This window comes from Cimex lectularius, unplaced genomic scaffold (genome assembly GCF_000648675.2).
Source record: "Cimex lectularius strain Harlan isolate CLEC.00 unplaced genomic scaffold, Clec_2.1 scaffold121, whole genome shotgun sequence".
Lineage (NCBI taxonomy): Eukaryota > Metazoa > Arthropoda > Insecta > Hemiptera > Cimicidae > Cimex > Cimex lectularius.
In genome coordinates this window covers 762,182-781,654 of record NW_019392904.1, presented here as the reverse complement: position 1 = coordinate 781,654, position 19,473 = coordinate 762,182, and the positions used below count along the sequence as shown (strand labels likewise).

At 34.4% G+C, this 19,473-nt stretch overlaps 1 long non-coding RNA gene across 1 annotated transcript in view; it reads left to right on the top strand.

The window, feature by feature from the left end:
- The window catches only part of LOC112127791, a 43,924-nt gene extending 24,866 nt beyond the window's left edge, over positions 1-19,058 (top strand). The window contains exon 3 of the long non-coding RNA XR_002910731.1: positions 18,519-19,058. This is a non-coding gene — a long non-coding RNA (uncharacterized LOC112127791). The remainder of the gene's footprint in view (positions 1-18,518) is intronic.
- The last annotated feature ends 415 nt before the right edge of the window (positions 19,059-19,473 follow it).

Below are 19,473 nucleotides of genomic sequence, written 5' to 3'. Positions count from 1 at the left end.
TCAGCCAAAGAACGTCTTGCTCTACTACTATCGTGTTATGGCCGGAGTCACGCAGGGTAATATCCTCGGTCCCATCCTTTATACAACGAATACTGCTGACTCCCCTATCCATCCTGACACATCCATTCGCACTTTTGCGGATGATACTGCTATCCTATCCTCCAATAAAGATCTCGCCCTCTCACATCTCTCCTTACAGGCTCACCTTGGCACCTTGGAACCTTGGCTAAAACATGTGGATAAAAGCCACTATATAACCTTTCACCCCGTCGTGAAATAATGCCACCACTTTACCTACATCATGTGTCCTTTAGTCAACTACTACCTTGGGCTGTACATCGACAAAAGTCTAACTTGAAATCCCCAAACATGGCTGAAAATCAGAAACTGACTAGGAGCTGCAATACAATCTCATGATCCAACTATCAAAAGTAACGCTTCACAAAAAACGACTGATATACCAGACAATAATTAAACCCATTTGGACGTACAGCATTGCACTGTGGGGTTCATCCAAACATTCTAATTATCATCGCATCCAGATTTCCCAATCCAAAGTCCTCCGAAAAATAGTAAACACTCCTTCTTCTATCTAACCACACAATCCACAATGACTATAAGATTCCTTTTGTCAAATATGTCATATAATCCCGGTACATAAAATACCAAACTCCCTTTCATCTCACCCCGATCCTTTAGTTTTAAACCTAACATCCCGAACTACCCCAAATAATCCCACAAGGAGATTGATGAGGCAGTGGCATCGCGACCTGTTGGGCAGCGAGTCGTAGCGCGTAGACCCTAGTGTAAATCTCACCACTGGATGATACTTCACACCCTAGTGCCACTTAGTTTTTACTTAGATTTGTACATATCAACAATTTTACTTATAGTATAAAAATAAATTGTACAGAAACATCTTAATTAGACAAAATTCAAATAATTATAAAGTAAATCGGCAGCGAAAAAATTAATCATTCTAAAAGCTTCGAGTCAAACCAGGTATAAAGTCGTAAACCGCCCCTGAGGAAGGGCCATCAATTTTCCTAGGTCTTGATAGATAAATTGAAGTGGTTACAGTGCAGAACGCATAGTTTTAGTATTTTTTTTCCAATTTACTTTTTGCAGCATGAGTAAAGAATACGTAAATTCAGTTTCTCCTTTTTTAAAAATGGGTACAAGTTGACGTTGAATACATGTTGATAACCGACATAAATAACGCATTTACGTTATAGAGTTTAACCATTAAATTTTAATATTTTTTCTTGTTTCTATGTATTAATATTACTACGAATTAATGAATCAAACGAATGCAGTATTCTGACAAATAAATTCAGCAAGGACTGTTTTTCTTGATCAACACTGACCCAAATTTTCCTCAGACTAAAACCCAATTTAGCAACTTCACAGTTTGATTGTTTTCTAAACTTAAAAAACCATAATTAAATTAAACGACCCTCTTTTACCCATTGAACGAATAAAAGCCGAACCATTAAATAATCACTGTTATTTTTAAATAGTCTCTCTCTTTTACCCCCTCACTTATCCACTCTCTCACCTGTCCCATTACTCCCTTTTCTCGTTATTTTTCTTAAACTTTGTATTTTTTTCCCGTCCAGTTTTTTTTTGCTCTTCGTTGATCTCGTTTTCCTTATCCTCCCACATTTAACTTTTGCATGATAAATTGCTTCATTTTCACTGTTCACTCTTCACTGTTCAACCTTGGATTGCCCCAGAAATTATGATGAGGAGAGCAGAAGTCCAAATAATTAATTCTGTTCAAAAAGCTTAATAATATCGTCCAAATAAGTTCACTCTCCATCATGTCTAAAATATTCAAAAAGATTTTTCTGCCAAAAAAATAACTTCTACTAGATCTTCAGTTTGACATTCGTTCTCATCACTTCACAGACCAGCAAGTGTTTTGCGTTGTAGCATATTCTTTTCCTTTAACGAAAAAAATACCGTATAGAAACTTTTCTTTATGTAGCACAAAGGTTCGAACACGTGTGATACAAATTCTTCCAAATGCCTTTTAATTTATCCAAAAGCGGTGGATCTATTGGACTGTTCCTGTTTGGTCTTACATCAGATTATTGCGATTATTGATCAGCAGCGGATGTACCACAGGGAAGTGTAATTGGACCAATTCTTTATACCGCTGATGTCCTTCCACCCTTTGCTGACGACTCAGCAGTACTATTCTATCTCAATCCAATTTCTTCGGAAGATATAATCTGCATACCTGGCCGAAAATAGAATACCTAAACAGTACAGTATATACATTACGCCCACCCGCTCCCATTCCACTCCCCAGAGTCCAGCAAGTGCAGCACTTCCATGTCGCTCCTCCACAGCAGTTCTCCATTTCTTTGCTCCATTTCATCTTGTATCTGTCCTGCGTTTTTTTTATAATCATTAGTCCCAGTCTAAAATCTTCAGAATTATGTGGACAAGTATAAACAACCCTTATTTTCTTATGAAAATTAAGCCGATCACCAAGTCTGTTATATGACTTTAAAAAAATAAAATAAAAAAGATTATATTATTTTTCTCTTTAAATTTCATTAATCAATGTAAAAATTCACTAGTTTTCGTGGTCCGCTTGACCAATTAATATCATTCAATTAATTAAGGTTTTTAGTTGCGATAAAAAAGTCACTGTGACGAGCGGGATTCGAACCCACGACCTTCGTCTTGATACGCCGCTACTCTACCACTTGAGCTATCGTGACTTCGATCCACTTAGGCACTAATTTCCCATCTCAAATCTCTTGAAAAATGGCAAAAAGGAGGGAAAATTCAAAAGGTGGGGTTGAGATGGGAAGTTAGTGCCTGAGTGGATCAAAGTAACGATAGCTCAAGTGATCGAGTTGCGGCGTATTAAGCCGAAGGTCGTGGGTTCGAATCCCGCTCGTCACACTGACTTTTTTTATCTCAAGTAAAAACCTTAATTAATTCAATGTAAAAACTTGTGAATCAATCATTACCGACATGAGTTTCACATAGTAAGTTAAGAAAAAATATTTTTTATTTTCTTCTATGCATACAATAAAAACTACAAAAATTATATTAAAAGTTAACAGGTATTAAGTTAACAAAATAATCAAATTTGTAGGATAATAATGATTACTGTCTCAGCAAAGAAGATCGACAATGGAAAACACCCCGGCTCACGTTTCAGCAACCCGAAACCCTCAGACGGTTTAACAGATTTCTCACGGGTGAAAAAACTTATTTATAAATCAATCATGCCCCGAAACGGAAATTGAAAAGTGTAAACCTATATCTTACAATAAGCGACCCTATTGACGCAGGGGCCGACCCTCCCGGTTTTAACCCTTGCCCTTTCGCCTGAGATATATCAAGGCAAGACATATGACAATAGGGCAAAGTGTTTAACCCTTCCGCTATGGCATATACAGACGAGTCTCTTAGAAATGAAAAGGCCAAACGCCCGACTTTTCTAAAGGATCTCCTTCCAGTCAAAACCGAGTAATTGTCCTCACAATTTGAGAGGAAATAAAGAAGAGATAACGAATCGACAACAGATAAATTTCAAAAGAGAAATAGTTAGGGGGGACTGTAAAAAGAATACGAGGTCTTGTACTCTCGAAGAGATGCCAACGCCCCAACATCCGGATGTTAAAAATGTCTGAACTGACTGGCACAGAATGCGCGTAAATTATTGAGAAAGACGTATTTCTAAGTCCCTCTGAGGTAGGGAAACGTCCCTTTCCGGAGTTGCTAACCGAATTCAGGCGCTCTCGCTGAGCCAGTTTTGCATTTTTCCTCTTTCATTTATTTACCTGTTTATCATCCGTGAAGCCCGGTAGAAAGCTGCGAAATGAGAATTATACCACTGTTAAAACTTCTACAATTCCTCGGTATAAATGTATTCTCATTAAATCAATCACTATACAAAACCTGACAAACACCTAGCCTCTGATGTTTGTCATTAAAGGCTAATCTTAAAAATCCTAGAATCAGGAAAAAATGAAACTTTAAGATTTAAGAACTATCATTTTCTTTTGGGGAGAAAAAAACGCTCACTATTAAAAAAAAGCTCAATTATATGAACATCACTCGAAGTGCTTATGCTTATTTGACAAAATGACCTATGTCGATAGTACCAAGATGGGAGTTACAAATTAATATGGATCCGAGTAGGTAGGTTGAAGAAATAAGAACAGAAAACTATTTCCCATATATTACACAAGACTGATTAACTAGCCAGAGAGAGTCTGGATGAAGATAACATCAAATCCACTGGTTACTTCCAAGCTTTCGACCGATTTTAAGATCATTATCACGACCTTGATATGTCTAAAGATTGACATATTTAAGTTTTTTAGGCGATCTCAAATTTCCCTGAAGACCTACTCAGAGGGTTTTAACAGTGGTATAATTCTCATTTCGCAGCTTTCTACCGGGCTTCACGGATGATACAGGTAAATAAATGAAAGAGGAAAAATGCAAAACTGGCTCAGCGAGAGCGCTTGAATTCGGTTAGCAACTCCGGAAAGGGACGTTTCCCTACCTCAGTCAGACTTGAAGAAAATTTGAGATCATCATTAACAAACTTAAATATGTCAATCTTTAGACATATTTAAGACTGTTTTGCCCTGATTAGGACTTTAAAATGGGCCAAAGTAACAACTTGTAAAAAGCTTTTTTCTTTAAGATCTATCTTAATACAAAGTCTTCGTGAGTGAAAAAGTAATCGATACATTTAACACTGAAGAGAGGTATATAAAAGATTTTGTATTCTTTTTTAAAAAAAGTATAAGAAATTCGCAATTAAAAAAGTTTTTTTAAGTTAAAAAGTGTTAATTATAAATTAATAGAGAAAAATTACAGCGAAAAAAGGTTGATGTGAAATTAAAACGGGTTAATTTTACAGAGAAATAGATATATTTCATTTTATACTATTTCCTCGTACAATTGGAATTAATTTTCATAAACTCTTCTAAGAGGCCAATTATTTATTTATGTTTACAGATGCAGGAATTAAACTTACACGCGCATACATACGAATATATCGTACGTATTCTTTTTTTTTTTTTTGTTAAAGCAATGGTTAATCTAATTTAAAAAATGTCTAAATAGAAATTAAAAACTGTTACTTAAAAATTAAACAAAAAAATTTCTNGGGTTTGAACCCACTCCATTCGCTCTGATAACTTACTTGTACTCTCCAGACGTCACTCACTCACCCCAGAGTACTCGATATTCCTCGGGTCGGGGTAAATAACTCCTTCCTTTCACGCTAATAAATTACATTCAACCTAATATATTAACATAAACACCACACAAACACTTCACACAAGCACTGAACAAACACACATAAACTATACATTTGAAAATCCTTATAGCCCGGAGGTACCGGTGCAGCGATTTGTGCCCGCTGCCGTGCCCCAAGACTACGCACATGTCCGATGATATTCCAAAATATTGCTTATAAACGTCGAGCCTTCTACAATTGAAAAAGTGCTCGACTATTACTCTATCCTTGCATAATGGGCACCTAAGTGTTCGCTTTCCTGCTAGAAGGTGCCCGTGCGTAATTCCTGTATGACCTATGCGTAGTCTTGTCAGTATGACCTTTTCCCTTTTTGACCCATTTTCCGTGAACCAGGGACCGACGTCTTTCTTAATCTGACACAATTTGGCAGGGTTATTTCTATTTTTGCCAGCCCAGCGGTTTTTCCATTCTTCTTTTATCGTATTTGAAATTAATAACTTGAGATCCGCTGGGCGTATTTGTTGGGAAGCGTCGTGAGGTCCTCTGGCTGCTTCTTTGGCCGCGCTGTCTGCTTCTTCGTTCCCGGCTATCCCTATGTGGCCGGGAACCCACACCAGCACGACCTTCTTCCCAACTGTGTCGATCCCTTTTAATTGTTGTTTTATTTTGTTTATTAATGGGTCCACTGGGCTTCTTCTCCTGAGCTTCTGGACCGCACTGAGCGGAACTATAATAATTTTGGGATTTGATCGTTATCAATTTTATCAAGTTTGAGCTTGTTATTTAATTATTCGGAGATCGTGAGATGCGGTCTGGTGTGACGTAGGTTTTAGAAAAATATGTACTTTATCGTGCCAACGTTTCGATCTTTATTGAGAACATCTTCAGGGCCGGGGATTTATAAACATGTTTTAAGTTTTACAAATACATGTAGGATGTGGAAAAAAATTCCAATGGAATTTATACAATGCTATAAAATTTTCAATAAAAACAATGAATTTATACAATGCTTGTTATTTAATATAAATTTGGATTGTCAAACCTTGCTGGTCTCGTTGGAAGGACTCTTTTGGCCTGACATGGTCATCAGAGGGAACAGTTCAAAAATTTTAAAAACATCAAATTCATTACTCCACATAAATTAATAAGAAATTTAAGAGTTTAATCGTGTCGAGGATATGCATGTGGAATATTTTAGGATGTGATGGCGAATGTAGATTTTGTTGCATAAACATCTGCCACAGTCGTTGAAAGATGTAATGCATGATTCACTCTATCAACGGCGAATCAAGGTTCAATTAGGAAAAGAGAAAACTCAAATGGGATTTTCAGTGCGATTTCCTCTTTCTTTTCAAAAAGAGGGGTACAACAGGAAATCACAATTTCTGTGAAGTTAAAGGGTGGTTTCGCCACTGTCGCAGCCTCGGGGGACGGCCCGGAGCGAGATTTTGCGGACTTCTATAATACATAACAGCAATCAATTATTGGGTCGTTTGACGTAGAAATAATTTAGGGTTGAACGGGAGGGCGAGGGATACATAATGGATCCGTCCATAAGGGGTGATTAATGCAGGCAATTAATAGGGAGGACCTATCCGTCTTGCCGGGAGCAGGTGGTCCCATACATAATACACGGCCCTGCCCTTAAGACCGGAGGATTTGCCTCAAGACTCAATAAGCCCCGGGAACCGGGATCTGTCGTGGGAGGGGTCCTGTGAAATATCGTTCCCGCAACACACGGGAGACACCCTCTAAACAATGGCCTCCCCTGTAACAACCCTTACCCCAACCGCCCGATAAATTGGAGAATTTCACTTTTGAATTAAAGAGGTTTATCTGACACAACGCCTTTACAGTCTGACGGCAAAAAGTTTTCTTCAACTTCTTTGTTGCATATGGTTAAATAGCAATGGTATACGTTATAAACTTATTATTTTTAAATTGGAAGATTTACTCTCGGTGACTGGAGGGGAGAAGAGCATAAACCTGTGGGCTAGGTCGTTTCCAATCTTTTTGGGATAAGATGTAGCTGTTATTTAATTTCTAAACGGGTATGCTTTTTGTAAACAATGTAAGGATTTTTATTGATGATTGATTATTTTTAAACAGTTAATTATAACAAAATTTAATAGTTTGATTGGTTTCAACCACATCCGCCTTTCTTCTCGCTTATTAAGTCTATCGGGAAAGAATTTAGGCATTTAGTCTTTTCAGTTTGGTTGAATATTTACCTGGTCCTTTTAATTAAATTAATTCATAAAATAATAAATCTTAATACATGGTGGACAAACTTCAATAGACCAACCATTTAATACAAACCCCAAGTTAATTTTGGCTAGGAATACCATGGTGATAACAGATTTAACATAACTTTCTCATTTAGCTGGGAAAGACACTAACTTTGTTATTTTAATTGAGAATCCCATATTTTTATTGGTTGGTGTTGGTTCGATATACAGGGTGTATCAACTTCTATAGTCGATCTTTTTCATTCGAAAACGACTGACTTTAGCAAAAAATGATCCCATACAATCAAAGTTAATTTTGCCTAAGAACCGCCTGGAAGAACAGATTTAACAAACTTTCTCTTCTTGCTGGGAAATGATACTAACTTTGTTATTTTAAACGAGAATCCCATAATTTTATGGGTTGGTGTTGGTTTGATATACAGGGTGTATCAACTTCTATAGTCGATCTTTTTCATTCGAAAACGACTGACTTTAGCAAAAAAAGTGATCTTATATAATCCAAGTTAATTGCCTGGTGGAACAGATTTAACAAACTTTCTCTTCCAGCTGGGAAATGACACTAACTTTGTTATTTTAAATGAGAATCCCACATTTTTATTGGCTGGTATTGGTATGATATACAAGGTGTATCAACTTTTATAGTCGACCTTTTTAATTGGAAAACGGCTAACTTTAGCAAAAATGATCTTATATAATCCAAGTTAATTGCCTGGTGGAACAGATTTAACAAACTTTCTCTTCCAGCTGGGAAATGACACTAACTTTGTTATTTTAAATGAGAATCCCACATTTTTATTGGCTGGAATTGGTATGATATACAAGGTGTATCAACTTCTATAGTCGACCTTTTTAATTGGAAAACGGCTAACTTTAGCAAAAATGATCTTATATAATCCAAGTTAATTGCCTGGTGGAACAGATTTAACAAACTTTCTCTTTCAGCTGGGAAATGACACTAACTTTGTTATTTTAAATGAGAATGCCATATTTTTATTGTACAGTTCTATCCTAGAGCTTATTTTATGCCATTTTTATGGAAAGGAAAATTGTGATAGGATTAACCATTTCTGAGTTATACCCTCAAAAGAAGCGTGAAAAAGTAGCTTTTTTTAACCAAAAATAACAAAAAATTAACTTGGGGTTAGTATAAGACCATTTTTTGCTAAAGTTATTGTTTTCGAAATAAACGAGGAGGGCTTATGGCTACAAAAAGCTCACCCCCTTGAGCGTCTTCCGTTGGTCATAACTCAGAAATGGTCAATCCTATCAAAATTTTCCCTTCAATAATACTGGCATAAAATAAGCTCTAGAATCGAATTGCACAATAAAAATATGGAATTCATATTTAAAATAACAAAGTTAGTGTCATTTTCCATTTAGATGAGAAAGTTATATTAAATCTGTAACTACCATGCGATTCCTAGCCAAAATTAAATTGGGGTTTATAAAACATATTTTTTTGCTAAAGTTAATCATTTTCGAAGTAATGGGGAGGGCTATCATGTTACAAAAAGCGTACCCCAACGCGTCTTCCACCGGGCATAATTCAGAAATGGTCGATCCTACCAAAATTTTCTTTTCAGTAAAAGTGTCTTAAAATAAGCTATAGAATCGCAGGGTAGAATAAAAATCTGGGATCCTCATTTAAAATAACAAATGGGCAAACCAAGGAGAAATAGACTGGTTCCGAAGGACAACGGGGAGGGAGGCAAAAGAGTACTTGGGGAAAATGACAAGGGCATCATGGCAAGAAAGATGGACAAATAGCAATAAAGGTCGGCTAACATCCAAATTTTTCCCAAGCGTTGAAAAAAGACAAAAAGCAAAATGGCTACATCCCGACTACTGGACCACCCAAATGCTATCAGGACATGGAAACTTCGCAAGCTATCTTTATAAATATAAGAAAAGAGAAAGCCCTTTATACTCCGTATGCAGCACTGAAGAAGACGCCGAACATAAACTCTTCAGCTGTACCAAATTCAAGGCAAAGAGAACGTTTGCGAAAGACCATCACCTGAGCAGAATGGCCGCCTAATCTCCAAAAGCTAGTCTGTGATATCAAATCTTTTGGAGCACTAAAAGACTTTGCCTCAAATACGGTTAAATGAACAAGTCCCTATTTATTATATTTATTCTAATTATTAAGTCCTAAATATTGTTAGTATTGTTAGAGTTTTATTACCGTTATTTATTTATTTATTGCATAATTAAACATAGGTTTAGGTTTAGGGTTCCGAGCTGTTTTCCTCTTCTTAGTAAAAAAATTTTAGATAATATAAATAGATAGAAAATAAAACCAAGGAAAAGTAAACGTGCAAGGGGAAACCAGCAAGGGAAGATGGTCCCTTCAAAAACCGACCAGCGATCTCGCCTGAAGGAAAGATCGTTGGGAGGTATTTTTATCCCATTTATTTGAAATCCCTTAGATATACAAATTCGATTAAGCTAATGCGTTTGTCCGCCGGTATGGGGTCTTCCTCAGATACGGCGGGGTGGTGGAAAGGGAAAAAAAAGTCATTTCCCATCTAGTGAGAAAGGTATGTTAAATATGTTACTACCACGCGATTCCTAGTCAAAATTAACTTTGGGTTTGTTGAAGATCATTTTTTGTTAAAGTTAATAGTTTTCACATTAAATGGGTGGACTCTTGAATTGATACACCCTGTATATAAGGGGGCGCTGGTGTCTGCAACGGTTAAGAGGTTGACTCGGCGACCCATCAGTGTACGGGTGCCGTTTAGAATCTCAGGCATTTTGGACGAAAAGTACTTACAAATGGGCATTTTAGTCGTTAGACAAAGATTGTAAAGCAATACAATTTTTTTACATAAAAAAATCGTAATGAAATCATATTTCTTTGTCGATTATAGGATCTTTCCTTGTCGTAAGAAGCTTTTGGTGTTATGTTCGTTCAAGAGTACTGAAAATACCACCAAATTAATATAAAAATAGTTTGCTTTTAATGTTCAATAAAAACATTTTTGTTTGATTTTGAACGAGGCGTTTGATTTGAGATGGAATCGCATCTTGAGATCTGAAAGCCTCGTTTTTCACTCTCTTACTAAAAATCTTCAAGCGACCACAAAGTGCTTATGGCGAGAAGGGTTGAGAATAAAAAATCAACGTCCCACAGATGAGAAGATAAAAGGGGCGAGTTAACAAGAAATAATTTGTAGTCATCGGTTATCTTCCGGAATTACATTGTTCCCCGGTTGCTCTCCGTTGTTTTCACGTCGAAAGAGGATTCCAGGGCTTGAGAAAGGCTAATCTGCCCAAGGGAGCTGATTACACAACTATGGCGCAAACTTTGTCCCATTGTTCCCTGAGAAGTCCATTGTTGGGAGAGAGAGCCACTGTTTTGTGGTACAACCCTTTTGTTTGGGACCGGCATTGTCTTAGACCCGGGTTTTCCTCCCTTCGCCCGGACACCCTTCAGCCCGGTAATTTCCTATATCTGAGTTCAATTTATAAGCGGAAAATAAGACTAGGGGAGAAAATGCATATTATTATTCTTTATAATCAAGGAATAAAGGTATTTTTAAAAAATATTTTGGTTTGTTTAAATGTCTACATTGTCTTTTTTTTCAAACCGTCTCCATTTTAAAATACAATTGTAACACTTGTACACCCGTCTCACATAATCAGTAACCAAATGTTCAAAATTTCTCCATGAGAGAGAGGGAGAAAGAGAGAGAGAGAGAGCGAGTGAGAGGAGAAGACGAGAACGTTAGCGAGAGAGAAAATTTAAATAAGTAGAATAAAAGGGAGAGTGAAAAATACATAAATAAAAATACGAAAACAAAGAGAGAACACCGCTACCGGCAAATAGAAATTAAAGAAGACAAAATAGAAGAACAAATGTGAAAAATAAAAATAAAATAATAAAAAGAGAAAAATAACAGATAAAAGAACAAATGTATAAATAAAGAGATTGAATGAGAAATTAAAAATGGGATAAAAATATAACAACGTTTCATAAGAGAAGTTTGGGTGATAGAGAGAGAAGTAAAAAGAAAAAATCTACCTAAATAATATGTGGGAGAGATAGAAATAAAGAGAGAAACTGATTTAGAAAATAAGTGAGTAGGAGAGAAGAAAAAATATTGAACAATAAAAAAAAAATAAAACATTGATGGTGAGAGTGAGGGAGGACGAGTGATCGAGAAAGTGATAGAGAGAGAGATAGAGCGAAGAGCTTAAATAATGAAAAGTAGGAATTAGGAAACGAAAAGAGAAAAAATAATGGAAATGCGATTTAGTGATAAAAAAGGAAAAGTGGCAAAAGGCTATAGAAAATGTGGGTGTGGGAGAGAAGTAGAAAATAATTAAAAAATGGTAAAATAAGTAATTGAACAAGTCAGATAAAATAGAAAGCTAAATTACGTATGGAAAAGGAAGAAATAAATAGAGAAATTGATTTAACAAATGAGTGAGTAGGAAAGAAAAAAGTTGAATAACAGAAAGAAAAAGAGAATGAGGAAGGAGCATAGACAATGAAAGGTAGAATTACGAAATGAAGAGAGAAAAAGAGAACGGAACTGGGATCTTAAGATATAAAAAAGAAAAAAAATGGAAAAGAAATTGTGTGGTGTGAGACGGAAGAAAAAAGTGATAGAAACATAGTAGAGTAAGAATGTGAGCAACAAAAGTAAAAAAGAAAGTGACACGGAAATAAAGAGAAAAAAGTGTGGGTTGGAGAGAAAAAATGGGGGGAAAGTTGTACACATATGTGCAAAAGATAGGGAAAGGGAGAGAGAGAGAGAGAGAGAGAGAGAGAGAGAGAGAGAGAGAGAGAGAGTGAGAGTGAAAGAAAATAAAAATATTAAACCAGAAAGATAAATTCGTGTAGTCTGAGATATAATGAACAGCTGATTTGGTTATTTCCGAGCATTTGGTCTGTCTATCTTCTCTGGTTTGTCTGTGGCGTTTCGACCTTGCACCATCTTTAGTGTGTAAAATTTCGGTTAACATTGAAGATGGCAAAATGCTGGCATGCGTCTTACAGACCAACCCACCTCAGACATGCAGGCATAAATGGTCGTGAACGGCGGACTAAACATAAAATAAAGAAAATATTGTGTTGGAGAAAGAGAAAGAGTAGGGGAGAGAAACAGAGAAGAAGAAATAAACACAGAAAAATGTTGAAAACATCCGAGAGGGTGGGTATTAAAAAAGAAAGATAAATTGTAAAAGCGAGAAGATTAGAGAGAGTTAGGGCGACGAAAACATTTAATAAAAACTACAATGATATAAATTTAATGTAACTAGCTAAGTTTATAGTTTTTTGCTATAATCAGTAAATTAAATGACTTAATGATAAACCACATTGGATATGAAATGACTTCGCCATCCCTATTAAAGTATGCTGCTAATTGAAATATTTCAAACAATTGGTAAAAGACTATGTTTTATTCTCACTAGATCTTAAAAGTATATTTTAGTAGGCTGAAATTGTAATCATTAACTAGCATTATCTGTTAAATAAACAAAAAAATTGACTGAATGATGCAGACATACTGCAAAGAACTAGACAGGTTACTTTATATTTAGTGCAAACTGCTTGATCCTCTTCGACGTACTTCACGAAAGAAAAAAAAGAAAAAAAGTCGCTTGATTTTTTTGAACCTTTGTTTGAAAATACCTATAAATAAAACGTAGACCATCTTGTGAACATATCAAAATGTCTAGAATATGTCAGGGTCCTTGAGCGTTGTTGAACTCCTGGATCAATAGAGATAGGATAGGTGCTTTAGGCCTTTTCCCTCAAGTCGTAGCACTAACGTGATTGTAAAATAGATCAAATATCCTTCATAACTGGAATTTATATTCAAATTAGAAATAGATGTATTTTTTAATTCACGATTTTTTGTAAAAAAAAAAACAATAAATCGGTTATTAATCCTTTTTAACCTACAAACATTAAACATATAGACAGGAAATATGTTGTTTCCTGAATAAACTCAAAGTCATCAAAGTTTAATAAAACAGGAAAATTCAAATGCATTGAATAATTATGCTGGCGCTGATACAAAATGTATAGCCGTTTTTGTAGAATTTTAATTAATTAAAGATTTTCTTAAGAGAAATTAAGATCAGTAACGTCATTTTGAAGATAGAAGCTTTTGTATTGGATAATGAATATATTTAATCACTCTAAGTCTGGTATCTATCTCTTATTTGTAAACTATTGATTTTTTTTATACATAAAACCTACTATAATAAATGAAATAATTATTTCATTTCAGACAGTTGTTTTCTTGGTTCAATTTTCAAAAATTTTAACAACATTGTTTTGATTTCTTAATCATTTTTTTTTGTAGTTTTAGAGCCGGCAAACTTCATTGCTCATCGCCAGCCCTTTCTTATTTAGCTTTGCTTTTCTTTTCTTATCTTTTTCGCGTTTGATATCTACTAATTTCTTTTCCTGTTCTCTAGATAAGTTTTGATGTATGATATAACGGTAATCTATTCTCCCTTTTCTTTATCCTTTAGTCTCTTTGTACCTTAGGGATTCGTCAATTTTGGATAAAATTACACAAATAACAAACATAAATACACAGAACCAAGATAAAAACATGATAGTCTAGCTAGGGTTAATACTACCCAAAATTACTTGATATTCCTCTGGGTAATTGGTAGTATGTCTTTCCATTCACGCTAATAAATTACATTCACACATTCATTCACACTCCACTACAGTAATCGATATTTCTTAATTGACGATGGGTATATCTTTACTTTGTTTTATGAATTACAAATCGTATTTTTTTTTAAATATGGTTTTAAAATAAATTTAAATCTTTATCGCTTAATTTAAATTTCAAAAGTGTAATTTATTTTATTCGCAATTAGAATATAGACAAACAAATCAGAAAAGTTCTTTTAAAAATGTATTACATTCCTAGCAATTTTCTTGGACAATATCTTTAATGTCTATTAAATCTCCTTCATCAGGGCTTAGAAATGCGTAATCGTTCATTTTTAAATTAAAAATTTAAAAACGTCAACGACAAAATAACTGTATTTTTCTAGTAGTAAAAATTCCATAATTAATTTATTAGAGATTCTTTTACTTGAAAATTAACAAAACTTTTTTATAATTTCTCAAAATCCAACTTATCGCTCTGAACGGATTTAATCGCAACGAAATGTGTTCTGGTCAAATTTTTTGGGTGTTTTCTTTTGAACTTTTATTTCCTTTTATTTAGTTCCTAACATTATTTTAATACCATTTTTTAAACTTCTTTCTTGATATTTTAATTTACGTTCATTTAAATAATTGAATAATAAATTAAATTTGCAGTAGAATCGTCAAAGAAGAGCAGTGAGTTCAATATTTATAACATCAAATAAATATTATTGTCACAAATTAATTTTTACTTATCTCAAGAGGAATTGCAATTATTCCGACCCCAACGGAAAACGCTATTTTCCAACAAGTATCATCTAACCCTGATCTGAAAGAATATTTCATCAATTTAAGTAAGTGAGAAATTGATTTTTGAGGGCTGGCTGGCGGCAATAACTCCCAGTCAAAGAGGCAACTTTGACGGAATTAAGTGACGTTATAAACAGGACACTTGTTACTTTGGCGGAATGAAGCATTTTTATGGGCTGAAATTGCCTTAAAGGGAATCATCCCGGGATCCCTGATGAAATGAAGGGAGGGCGGTCGTCATTAAAATAAAAGAGACCCTCCACGAGCCATTAAACAATCCCCAGACTCTAAAACAACAGATATCGACGCCCTCCCTCATCACGTTCCCCTTTCTCCCAATTACTTTATTTCTTTTTAATTCTTCTCAGGCCGTTTGACGGCTAAAGATTAAAATATTTATCACAGTTCGACCTTGTTTCAAATGTAGTGTCAATACCCTGATATTTTTTATAACAAAACAATTAGATGGTCTTGACACGGTACTGACCACTGTAAAGTAAAGGTCCTGGGTTCGGATCCAGCAGCCCTGCAGCAATATTACAAATGTGTGTTGTTGTTGTTGTTGTTTTGTTTTTTTCAAAAAAACCGGAACCCCGAGACTTGATATGACCTCTGCTATTGCAAACCCCGTTAAAGCAATATATATTTTTTAAAAATTAGTTTATAAAACTGGAATGACAAGCAAATTTTTTATATCAATTAAAGTGTATTGACCTTAATAACACGATAGTTTTATATTAAAAAGTATTAATTGTTTACAATAGTAATATAATTCGTACATTATAAATGCCAAATATTAATAAATTTTAAACTAGAATCTTAGTTATTCAGAAATCGTGAGATGCGATCTGGTGTGATGTAGGTTTCAGAAAAACATTTTCTTTATCGTGCCAACGTTTCGATCTTTAGAGAAATCATCTTCAAGGCTTGGGCTTTNACTTCGACCAATTAAATGTACATCAAAATGTACAAGTTTTCTTTATACTGAGTAGTCTATGTTTATTGAGATTGAATTATATTGTGTATAATTCCATTTTAAAATTTCTCTCTGAGTTAATATATTTAGTGGCTAAAATCAAAAACTAACATTGAGCCAATTTCACGTTTCAGAATTTGTGATTTTCTTTTGAATCGACTATACAATCAAATCTTTAAAAATTACATTCCAGGCGTTTTTCAAAATACATCATTCTTTTTATAGGTTCATCAGTTTATGAAACTTTAACTTATTTAGTAATAGAACTTATTTACGATCCGTTCATTCGATTTGGAACCCGTTCTAATGCGGTTGTCTATATTAATGTTGGCACGATAACTGCTGATCGTTGGTTCTTTGTCATTTAATATTTATACTTTCTCTATTCATTAGTTTCTTCAATTGAAATTAATTATATTTGTATATTTCGCACTTTTCAAAGGTATTCATTTTTGTCCTTTTGGTACATTGTGTAATACGAGTGTGTGTGTTTAGTGACCGTTACTTGATGATTATTTGGAGGTCGTGAGATGCGGTTCGGTGTGACGTAGGTTTTAGAAAAACATTTTTTTTATCGTGCCAACATTTCGATCTTTATTGAGATCATCTTCAGGGCTCAAAGTGTTTGTTTTCTCTGTAATTGTGCCCTTCTTGCGTGTCGTGTTGAGAGTGCCCTAGAATCTTAGTTTGTACATCATCTGTGTCTTCGATTGTTGCCCTTTTCCCTTTAATATTTTTATTTAATTATTTATGAGGGTAAACCTGTAAGTCGTTAGAGTGCAAAAATATGAGCAATTTTTCCAACCAGTGGGCTTGCCAATTTCATGATGGTATATCTTTTTATTTATTTATTCCGGGGCGATTCCTTCATGTATATATTTATTTGATCGAAATTGGCTGCCAATTTGATAAAATTAGCCTTTATCGGCAAATTTTGTACTAAGTATTCTTATCGATCTTACCGAAAGACCACATTTGAACTTTTAGACGTATGAAGAACTTCTAGAATTTTATAAATAAATATTAATTTATTAACAGTTTGCTTAAATGTGTATATTGTCATGTTTCTATTTATTTGGTTGATATGATATTTATAAATTGTTGGAATTTTATATATTATTACCGATCTCACGAAAACGAGCAAAATTAGGCATTAGCATGTAAAATGATCACATCTACGATAGTCAATGGATGCATCATAAATCTCCAAAGCCTAGGAAAACCCAACAATCTCATTCTAACTTGGATACCAGGACAAAAAGGAATTTTGGGTAACGAAAAGGCCGACAAACTGGCGAAAGGAGGATCTCCAAGATAACATACACTGAACCATGGCAAAAAAGAAGCACCGAATTCTACATCTCATGGATCCAAAAAAAGACCAAAAGAGAAGTGGACAAATTTAGAGTTGCCAGACATGACAAGTTTATCATAAAACAACACTCATCAAAAACTGGCTAACTAGAGTAGAGGGCTAACTCAGAGGATTGATAAGACTACCGGTCACTGGCATCTGAGAAAAAATCCTACTGATTCACCATAAACACACTTTTTAACTTTAAGTTAATATTAATAATTCATTATGGCTATATTTTTGGAATTGGTACACATTTTTTTATCATTTCTGCGTCATCGATTTTTCTGGGCGCGGGTTAAATTAGGAAGGCATATGGAAAGGTTAAGGGGTAGGTTACATTGGGTACGGTTAGATTTAGAGATGGGTAAGGTGGTTACGGACAGATTTTGTTAGATTTAGAACTGTTATTTACTGCAGCTATATGTAATAATTTATAAAATGAAATAAAAAAAATGAATAAAGAAACCATTCCATATATAAAATATGCACCAAAAAAGTGGTTTGGTATTAACACCTTATGGTATAAAAATAGTTATGTTTATATAACTAACATTGGAAAGTAAAAATTATGAGAATTTAATAAAATATCCATCAACCGTAAAATATATTACTGTCACACAGTTTTTCACGGACGGATATGACCGTCATCGTGTTGGTGTAGTCTAAAACCTTTTTTCATCCGGTCACAATGACCTAGTCGTTACTTTTGTGGATGCCTTTGTTAAACCCCAAAGCTCCAACGGGGGTTTTTTGGCAATGGCAGTGGCAGAACTCACATCTATGTTTAACAAAGTTCACAAAAAGTTTGTAGTTTTTCAAGTTGTTCTTCATTGCCCTTACTTCTTGTTCACAGTCTATGTACTTGATCAATCCTTATCAATCAATGACTTATGAAGTTAAAACAAGGTTCCTAACAACATTTATTTAATATATTTCATAGAATTTTGTCTAATTTGTCAAAATTTTTACGCAAGATTCTTTAAAATTTCAGCAAATGCATTATCCTTCTTTACTCCTTGACATGGCGTTTTGGCTTACCGTAACAATTTAGAATTTTATTGAACTTTATACACTTGTTTGTTTTATCTGTTTTTACAATTTTATGAAACATATTTCCATTTTTGATTTTGCACTTTAAAAGAAAACCAGTATTAAAAAACAATCAAGTTTACATGTTGGGTGAAATGTTGATTTGTGTTAGTCTACTTTGTCCTTATTTCTTTATTTTCACTGAACAATTTTGTTTTCAGATGATGGCAAGAGGGTGAAATACGTCTGGCACTTCAAAGGACCGAGGATATGCAGACCAAAAACGTGAAATAAGAGGGGAAAAAATTATAAATTGCCATTAACCTTGTTTATTTATAACAGACCTAACTGAAATAATTGCTTAATAAACAAGAAGAAGAGAGAAGAAGACTCGTACTCTGAAATGACGACAAAAAATATTCAAAATAAAATGCATAAGTCCTATTCCCAATTGCGGAATTTAACATTTTATTGTATCTTTAAGATTAAGATCCATTTTGTTACGACGTAATATTTCCACATTCTTTTCCGTTTGATAACCTTGTCTGATTAATATTGCTATGTGTACCTGTGTCTTTCTGCAATTTCTTACCAGTCTAGCATTTCGTGATGAACTTGTAGTTTGGTGATTTCTCATTATTTCCCAGTGACCATCATACAGTTTTCATTTGTCAGGCCCGTTCGGGCTGAAGTCGTTATTTAATCTGTTGTTGTTTTTGTCAAAAAATTTGTAAGGTAACGAAATACAATCTAAAGCAATGAGGTCTGATGATCTAAAATGATCGTGAGTTCATGGCCTAATTGCTAAACTTATTGTTTTATTGTACCATTAAAATCCGTAACCAATTTTCCTATGTAATATCCTTCCATATTCTTCATCGTCCGATACCTAGTCACTATTGATGTTAACTATCACAGTAGTATTTCTTCAACTTATTCAAGTTTTCCGTTAGGAACTTGTAGTTTGGTCGTTTCCGATTAATTTTCTATGCTCATCATCACTGTTCTGGTTCATCAGAAGAGTTTCGTCTTTTCGCAATTTAAATTGTTTGGACTGTATGATTATATTACCAGCATAAAAATTTGTATATTGGCAAAATAAAACCAAAAATATATCAAAATTTTCTATGTACAACCCTTTTGTTCGGGACCGGCATTGTCTTAAACTCTGGTTTT